The sequence below is a fragment of the Suncus etruscus genome, chromosome 4, assembly GCF_024139225.1.
Source record: "Suncus etruscus isolate mSunEtr1 chromosome 4, mSunEtr1.pri.cur, whole genome shotgun sequence".
Classification (NCBI taxonomy): Eukaryota; Metazoa; Chordata; class Mammalia; order Eulipotyphla; family Soricidae; genus Suncus; species Suncus etruscus.
The window spans coordinates 96,127,714-96,138,266 of NC_064851.1; positions in this window are offsets into that span (position 1 = coordinate 96,127,714).

The window sequence follows — 10,553 nt, forward strand, 5'->3', positions numbered from 1 at the left end:
ATTGTGTCCACTGTCTTAAGTTACATTGTTTATTTTCCCCAGTTTTTATCTTTTTTTCTCTTTGTGAACTGTTCAATAAGAAATTTTGGTGAAAGAGTCCCTCAGTTTAATGCTTATGTTTGAACAAGGTCACGGGGATTGTTGGACTTGATCTTGCGGACCCCTTACGTGCTGCTAACATCAGGTGGCATTATTCCTTGTTTGCATGGGCACATTAAAATGGAAAATACTATATATACAAATAAGTTCTTATCTAGTAGAGATGGGAACACACAAATCTTGTGGTGCAATGGAACTTTACACCCTGAACATTGGCATGATGACCTGGCACAGGCCTCAGAGATTTGGGCATTTTCCAGTCACCTCTGAACCAGGGAAGCCATCTATGAAACATCCAAAGTTGTCTATGACATCACCTGGAAGAAATCCTCTATCAGGGAAGACCCTACTGCTGCTCTGACTTTGATTTACTCAAAAGAGTCTTCCATTAATACTGAGAAGATTTAAACAACAACAATGACCTGCGTACTGGACAGGGCTTTCTGCATTGCCCTTTAATTGTGAGTTGAAATTAGACACTGCTCCGCACCATCCTGACTTCAATGTAGGATATACAGATTCCAGGATCTTCAATACAGAAACATGATACCAACAACAGAGACTGTGTAAAAAATAAAACTGTATTGGCACTACAGACAATGACCTGGAATGGACAAACTAGTTTGCCTGGAGCCTAGAAATGCTCTTATGTCAGGAAACTTCAGGGGTAGGGACTCCTTGTACTTAGACCAAAGTTTTTCCTTTCCATGACCCCCATACTTTGGTGGGCCCATGCAAACGATAATTGCCACTCTGACATTGTTTTTACAGTGCTCCTTTGACTCTAAACCTTTAAGAAACCACTAGTAAAAATATCTAAAACTGCAAAAAAAAGGTTTACATTAGTGTTAACATATGATTTTAGTTACACTAGCATTCTGGGGGATAAAGGAGGGAGATAAGGGATATATGTTTGGGAACAGGGATGAAGGGAGGACAACACTGGTGGTGGAAAGGCCCTCATTTATTGTCACTGTGTACCTTAAATATTACTGTGTAAGATTTGTAATTCACTTTGGCCACAATAAAAATTAAAAAAAATAATAAAAAAATAGTAATCAAAAGTCTTCCCCAAAACTAAAGCCCTAGCCCAAATTGATTCTCTAGTGAATTTTTCGAATCTCTCAAGAGGACATACTACCAATACTTTTTAGTCTCTTCCAAGAATTTGAAGAAACAGAAACACTCACAAATATATTTAACAAAGCTAACATCACCATGGTACCAAAAGCAGACAGTGATGCCACCAAAAAAAAGATCTACAGACTAATATCACTTATGAACATGGATGCAAAGATCTCCAATAAAATCCTAGCAAATAGGATCCATTGCTTCATTAAGAATGTCATACACCATGACCAAGTAAGTTTTATTCCGGAGATGTAAGGATGATTTAATGTATGCATGTATATCAACATAATACATCATATCAACAAAAGGATAAATAAAAAATATATGATCATATAAATAGATGCAAAGAAAACATTTGATATGGTCCAACTTCCATTCATGATAATATTTCTCATCAACACAAGAACAAAGGGAATTATTCTCAATATAGTTAAGGACATTTACCACAAAATCATATCTAATACTATACTCAATTGACAAAAAAATGAAAGCCTATCTTCTAAAATATAGCATAAGACAAATTTTCCCCTTCTTGCTACTCCCATTCAACATAGTACTGGAAGTACTTGCCAGAGAAATTAGGTCAGAAAAAGATATCAGGGGCATCCTGGTAAGAAAGGAAGAAATCAGGCTCTCAATGTTTGAAGATTACATAATACTATATTTAGAAAACCTTAAAGACTTTACTAAAAAAAGCTTCTAGAAACATTAATTCATAGAGCAAAGTGTCAGGGTACAAAATTTACATGCAAAATTCAGTGGCCTTATTCACAAATAATGATAGAAAAGAGAAAGACATTTAAAAAAAACAATTCCATTTGCAATAGTCCCACAGAAACTCAAATAATTTGGAATTAGCTTATCTAAAGAGGTAAGAGACCTATACAAAGAAAACTACAAATCACTGCTTTAAGAAATAAAAGAAGACACAAGAAAATGAAGACACATATCCTGTTCATGCATTGGGAGAATTAATACCATTAAGATGGTAGTATTTCCCAAATCATTGTATAGATGTAATGCAATCCCATTTAGGATCCCCATGACATTCTTCAGAGAAGTGGATCAAACACTCCTAAAATTCATTTGAAACAATAAACACCCATGAATAATAGATAAAGCAAACCTTAGGAAATATAAGATGGGAAACAGCACTTTCCCTAATTTTAATTTATACTATAAAGCAATAGTCATTAAACAGCATAGTACTGGAATGACAAACCTTCAGATCAATGGAATAGGCTTGAGTATTCAGAGAATGACACCCAGACATACAATCAATTAATTTTGATAAAGGATAAAGAAAGACAAAATGGAGCAAGGAAAGCTTCTTCAGCAAGTGGTGTTGTGACAACTGGTAAGTCACATGCAAATAAACAAACTCAAACCTTCATCTAGAACTATGCACTAAGTTTAAATAAAAATGGGTTGAATACCATGATATCAGACCTGAAACTATAAGGCACATGGAAGAAAACTTAGGCAAAATACCCCATCACATTGAAACTAAAGGCATCTTCAAGGAGAAAACATCACTGTCCAAGCAAGTGGAAGCAGAGATAAGCAATTGGGACTACTGATAAACAAATGGGGCTATTAAACTGAGAGGCATTTGCACTTCTGCACTTTCAAAGAAAATAGTGATTATGAAATAAAGGCCACCCATAGAATGGGAGAAATTATTTATCTTATACCCTTCTAATAAAGGGTAGTATCTAAGATATACAAGATACTGACAGAATTTTACAATTAAAAAATATCTAACCACATCAAAAATGGGAAAAATAAATGAATAGATATTTTCTCAAAGAAGAAATAGTGATAGCCAAAAGGCACATGAATAAAATAGTCTAAATCTCTAATCATCAGGGATATGTAAATCAAAACCACAATGAGGTATCATCTCACACCAAAGAGACTGGCATATATTACAAAGAATCAAAACAAACAATGCTGGTGTGGATGCAGGGAGAAAGCAGCTCTCATTCACTGCTGGTGGGAATTCTGTCTATTACAACCTTTCTCAAAAAACTAGATATGGATATTCCTGAAAAAAACTGAAAATTGAGTTTCCATATGATCCAGCTATACCACTCGTAGGAATACAATAACACAGTAAAAAATGTTCTCTGCACTCCAATGTTCAGTGTAACACTATTTACAATAGCTAGAATCTGGAAGCAACCCAGGTGCTGAGTGGCTAAAAAAAAAACAGTGGTATATCTAAACAATGGAATACTGTGCAGCTATTAGGAAAAATGAGGTCATAAAATTTGCATATAATGGATGGGCATGCAGACTATTATGCTGAATGAAATAAGTGGGAGGCAGAGAGATAAACACAGAATAGTTTCACTCATCTGTGTATGTAAGAAAAATACAATACAATATAATAATAATAATGATATCAAGAAACAATGGAGATGAGATCTGGAAGGACCAGCCCATGATATGAAGTTTACCACAAATAGCAGTGAGTGCAATTAGAGCACTAATTGTAGTGAGAACAATGGTAGTGAGAGAGAGAAATAGGATGCCTGTCCTGAAGAAGGCAGGGGGTGGGGGAGGGAACATTGGTGGCAGGAAAGCTACACTGGTGAAGGTTGGTGTACATTTGATGACTGAAATCCAATTGTGAACATTTCTGTAACAACGGTGTTTAAATATAGGAATTATTAAAGACTGAAAAATAGAGAGAAAAATTTATTTATGACTGAGATCCAACCAATGCCCTCGTGTATTCATGTCAAGCAGTTCATCATTTTTATATGACTTCGAAATCCTTCTATCATTTATTAAACATACTTTTACTGTAGTTGAATTTTATTTAATCTAATAGTATTAATATTTTAGCCTCTCTGAAGTAAATGAATGTGCTAAGAATTATTAAAAAGTGAAGTGCCCATATTTCAGATCTCCTGTTATATTGAGTGGGGTTGGAAGAGATTAATTTCTTGTAATCTTGTGACTGTGACTGTTAGGTTTTCAACCTTTCATTCTCTTCCTATTTTCTGATTCATTTTTGTAACCTTGTGGATGTGATAGCTGTGTCTTCAACCTCCCAATTTTTCTCCCAATTTTGATGGAGTTATGAATTGAATTTTTGTTGTTAAGTTCTATAAGTGCTTGATACATTCTTGGATATTAGCTCTGATATTTGGTGTGTTAATACTTTTCCCCATTTGGTGGGTTGTCTTTATTTTAGTCCATGTTTCTGTACTTGGTCTAAAATATGTGTACTTTTCAATTTTTGTTGGGAGGAAGTTTCCAAGCAGTGCTTCGGAAATATAGACAGGTCAGGCAATTCTTGGCCAAGTTTGCCAAGAGCAAGATACCAAGGATATAGTTCTATTTAGGCCCCAAAGTATATAAATATAGTAGCCACATTAGTGATATAGGGGCCTCTAGAGTTATAACAGGCAGTGTTCAGAGTCTTCAGGGTTATAAGAACTAGTGCTTATGGAACAATATGGAACAATTTATGGTAACTCCCATTTTTCTCTCTAATTACCTGTGGCTACTCGGTGAGTTTTATAATTCCATACACATTTTAGTAAAGTTTGTTCCAAGTTCTTAAATAATATCAGAAATTTAATGAAAATTGCATTAAATTAGTATAATGCTTTGAGTAGAACGGTCATTTTAACAATGTAAAGTCTTCCAATCCATGTACATGGAGAATTTTTTTCTGTTTTCTTGTATTTTATACTATTTATTATAATGATGACTTATAATTTTTAGTATAATCTTCCCATCTTTTGTCCAGTGAATTCCTATGTATTTAATAATTTGGAACTGTTTTTTGATGATTAGTACTTATTCCTTGCTCTGTTCTCAAAGGAAGGCTGAAAAAAACCATTTGTTTGCCAGATATCAAACTGGAAGACAATGTACTGTTTCTCCAGTGAGGCACCAATTTAAATGTAGCTCTCTTTTTGTTGATAACATTCTCTACTATTTGTTATTTGCCTAGAGGAATACAAAAAATACTTTGTAGATTTATGTTGTAGCATTGTACTTTACTGTTTCTAAGAGCATTTTTTGGTGGAGTCTTTAGGGTGTTCTATGTGTATTGCATGTCATCTGTAATAATGAGAATTAATTTCTTTTTCAACATGGATTACCTATGGTTTCTTTTTCTAGCCTTACTATGATAGATACTTACTAATATTTAACTATGATGAATAATAATGGAGAAAGTGAATATCCTTGCCATGTGCTACATCTCAAAGTGAGGTCTTCAGTTTTACATCATTGAGTATGATGTTAGTTGTGGGTTTATTGTAAATGGTCATTTCTGTTTGGGCTACATTCCTCATGATTTGGTTAACTATTTTTTTTATTAATCAGGAATGGATGTTGAATCTTATCTTAAATTTCTGTGCATCAATTGATTTGATCATATAGTTTTTTTGTTTTTGTTATATTGTATCACATGAATTGATTTGCATATATTGAATGAGGCTTGCATCCCTGGAATAAATCAACTTGATTTATTGATCATGTTGTATAATTCCATTTATCTATTATTACTGTATTTGGTTCACTAAGATTTTGTTAGAGCTCTTTGTGCCAATGTTCATTAGAACATTAAGTTATATATCTGCAATTTTCTTTTCCAGTAATGTCTCTTCTTTTGGTTTTTATTGAAGTTGATAGAGTGGATTCCTCTTCAATATTTTGAAAGAGCTTGATTAGTATAGGTGGTAAGTCTTTTTGAAGGTGTTAAGAAACTTAAAAATAAACCTATCTGTATCTGGGTTTTATTTGTAGAGAATTTGTCATTAGTTTCAACTTCATTACTTATGATTGATACATTAAAATTTTCTTCATCTTCCTGATTCAACTTGGGAAAAAAGCATGATTCTAATGTATTCATTTCTTCTAGTTTCTTCAGCTTACTGGCATAGACTTACTCATGATGACCCTCTTTCTTTTTGTATTTCAGAGAAATTTGTTGTATATTTTTTCTTTTCATCTCTAATCTGATATATTTGTCATGGTTCTCCTTGCATTTACTCCCTTGGGAATACAGTTTAGATTTTGTAAATCTAGTTTATTCTTTGGAGGTCATACCAGGGTTTTTTGACCATGTTTATTGTTATCTTTATTTCTGTTCTAATTTTTACTATTTATTTATAATTTTTTGAGCTGTGAGGTTAGATTATTTGATTTTTTTTTTAAAAACATGTTTAAGGATTTAAGCCTATATTGCTATAAAATTTCCTCTTTATACTAGCTTGGTTATATCCAATAGTTTCTATTGTGTCATTATTCTAGTTTGTTGCGTGGATTATTTTTATTTCTTTTTCTATTTCCTCTTGGACCCAATAATTACTTAACTGTATGTTTTTCAGTTGTTTAATGTTGGAGTTTTCCCCAGTTGTTATGTTATGATTAATTTCTACCTTCATTGCTTTGTGATCTAAAAAGATAATTGATATCATTTCTATTTTTGTGATTTGGACACTTAAATTATTTTCACATATGTGGTCTCTACTAGAGAATGTTAATAGAGAGTTTTTAAATGCCTAAACTCTGACATTTCTCTGTCTCTCTCTTTCTCTCTCTCTTTCTCTCTCTCTCCATATCCAAATTTGTTTTACTTTTTTTAATATAATTTTTATTTTAATTATAGTGGCTTACATATCATTCACAGTAATATTCCAGGTACAAATTTACATTGAATCAGGGGAATTCCCACCACCGAATTGTCCTCCCACAACCGCTCCCATCGTGCCTCCCAAATCCTCCACTCTCCCCCCCCCCCAGGGGCTGCTAGAATACGTGGTCCCTTTTGTGTCTAGTTTATTACTTAGTGGTCTTGGTGCCTCTGTTACTGCCCCCTCCAATTGGGAGGCGGAACTAGAAAGTTCAAGTTATGTGGTTTTGTTTGAGGAAGAGAAAGGTAATATAATGGGGTAAAAAAATGACTACGCCGGGCTCTCATCCTTGATTTGAGGGATGATGGGGAAAAGAAGAAGGTGAGAGACACCACAACAGTTCAAAAAGAGGAATCAAATAAGATATCCAGTGAGCACTGCAGCACTAAAAATATGCACCACATAGTTGCCATGGTCTTGAGATAGGAAATATGACAAGGCACAAAGAGAAAGAAGAGGAAAGTAAATATATAATTTTAAAAAATGGACTGCTACTTCAATATCTACCCCAAAACAAAGAAATCGACAAAAACTAGATAAAAATAATAAAAAATAAATAAATAAAAATAAAAAGGGATTATTTAGTGTTTTTTGTCTCTTCCCCCACCCCCCTCCATAGGCACAGTAAATATTGGGGTCATCCGTAACGGGAATCCCCTTGGCCTAAGAGATACAGGGTTTCTCTACCCTTGGAATATATTGTCATGGGATTCTCTATAGACTCATTTCACGTTCATTAACTCTCCCCTTGGCGGTTTTGTGCAGTATGGAAGACTTCTGCTTCAATCTGGATGATAAAGACAGACCTCTAATCTAGGGATCTCAGTCTGTGCACAGGTCAAGGAGTGGAACTTATGATGAAGACTTTCTTTGTGATTTTGGAAGTTCTGTTTCCTCGATGTCATTTTACTCTGTCTTCTGTGGTTAGTGGTCTTAGCCCTTGCGCTGAAACTCGATGGAGCCTGGGATATCGTCTTTCGTTATGTTTCCAGAAGACCCGTTCAGTTGCAATTGCCGCAGTCAGGACTCTGGAATTGGAGGTCATGATAGTTATGCAGGACATAGACCAAACCCTAGACTAGGGCTTTCTTGTTGGTCCCAGAATACATACTGCCCGGTCATGGTTCTATCAGACGGTCATCTGTAGATCACGTTCTTGGCTTTTGCACAGCCCATAGTGTGGTAAGTCTTTCAATTTTGTTTTATCATTAGTTGATAAGGTAGGATAACCTGTTTTTATGTCCATTTGTTCCCAATTTCCTCGTTGTCATATTAGAATTAGGTATACTACTGGCAGTGTCAGAATGAAGTTGGTCCAGGTATGTGCAAGACAAGCATCTTACCACTTTACTATTTATCTCTTTAGCCCTCTGACATTTCTTACATTCATATAATCTATTAATCATTAGAAATATATTAGGTTGGGGCTGGAGTAATAGCACAGTAGTAGGGTATTTGCCTTGCATGTGGATGACCTGGGATGGGTTCAATTCCCTGCATCCCACTCCTGAGCCTACCAAGAGTGATTTATGAGTGCAGAGCCAGGAGTAACACCTGAGCACTGCTGGATGTGATACCCCCAAGCACCCCCTAAAGAAAAAGAAATATATTAGGTTTCTTCTTCAAATAGTATTTTTATATATAAGTATTTTGATATTTTACTATACGGTTATTTTCTTAGGTTAATTTCTGCAATTGCTGTTAATTCTCAGTGTTAGTTGATTTATTTTATGTAATTTTCTGTATATTTGCTACCCAAATTTATTAATTCTGATGAAAAGTTTGGACCACATCCAATGGTGCGCAGGGCTTACTTTGGGCTCTGTACTCAAGGGTCACTCTTGGCAGTGCTTGGAGACAATATACAGTTCTGGGGATAAAGCTAGGGTTTGTACATGCAAAGTAAGCACCTTAATTCTTGTACTATATCTCTAACATTTAAATTTACCAATATTTAAAAATATTAAATAAGTTCAGACATAGAAAAATGTTTTAAGAATGTTGTGAGAAAATCCTGTATGACCTAAAAACAGGCAAGAAATTATTCTTACTTGGCTACAATAATACTCTTTCACAATAAATAAATATACAGATATGAATGCATTTAACATATGTAAAATACTCTATTAATTTATATAACATTGATTATAAAAATAAACATTTTATGAACCATACAAAAACAAGTACAGGAGAAAGAATGCTTAATATTAAAATAAAAATAATGAAAGAATCAGGAAATTATCACCTTGTAAGTACAATTATAGTAATACATTCAATCAATAAATTTATTGGCATATTAAAATGGTGATAGCTTGATGAAGATCAGTGTATTTACAATTTCAATAATATCCTATCAAAATACTTAATACCTTACTAATAGATAGTACAAAACACTGTGAACATCCTTGAAGCTTTGTAGTAATAGATATCACTAGCCATATTTAATATCACATGCTTCTCCAGGAAGAACAGCATCATGGCTTAGGTATTTGCTATTAGAAAGCTTCTCTGAATCCAATCTGGAGGAAGATTTAAATAAAATAAAAAACCAGGTTATAGACTCCACAAAACAAGTTTCTTTTAGTCTTAAAAATTTTCAAGGGTGAATGGCAAGATGGAAGGAAAGGGACCTAAGACCATGGTGGAAGAAGAGGAGAATGTGGTATTAGAACACTTTATGCATAAAACAGTATTGTAAGTCATTATACCTCCAAAATAAATCCTCAAGTACATAGAACACATAAAGAACATAGAGTTGTTCAAGTAGAATAAATTAAAGTGTCATGGCTAGTATAGAAATTCTGAATTCAATCTACCTTCTAAAAGAGAATACTGGAACAATCAGTATAATTTGAAAGAAGTCTGTAAATTTGATGCTAGTAATATATATCAATATTACTTTATTTTAAGGCTCATTGTTGTTCTGTTTATATTTGACTGGGTTAGCCTGAAATTTGGGTATGTGAAGCAAAGGCAAGTTGACATAATTATAAAGCATATGATGCCTCCAAAGTATCTTATCTATTATTCACTTTATTTATTTGTTATTTTTATTTAAACACCATGGTTACAAACATAGATTTAAAAAAAGCGATATTAAATATTTCATAAACATGTGCCTTGCATATGACTAAGCCCACGAATAATCAAATAGTAGAGAATTAGAAACTATTAAGTTCTACTTACAATTTAAGCACTTATAATATTTAATAGCCAATAATCCACTTTATTAATTGATTCAAAAGTATGGACGATGTTATGGTTCACTGTAATTATTTTGTATCTTGGGGGAGGCAACATCCAGTGGCACTCAAGGGTTACTCCTGGCTCCATGCTCAGAAGTTACTCATGGCAGGCTCAGAGGACAATATGGTGTTTCAGGGCTTGAACAAGGGTCAGCAGAGTGCAAATCATACGCCCTATAAGCTGTGCTGTCACTCTGGCTCTCATTGTCATTTTTTTCTATATAAATAGTAATGACATCACTTGAACGTGACGTGACCCAAAAAGTCACCGCTAGTGTGAGCAGGTTTATTAAGGTACAAACTCCCATTTTATTAAACTGTTTGAAATAGTAAAAATTATTTTAGGATTTACATTTTGACAGAGCTCAGAATTTAAAAGCCTCTTATTTATTTTAATAATTCCTGTTACAAATAA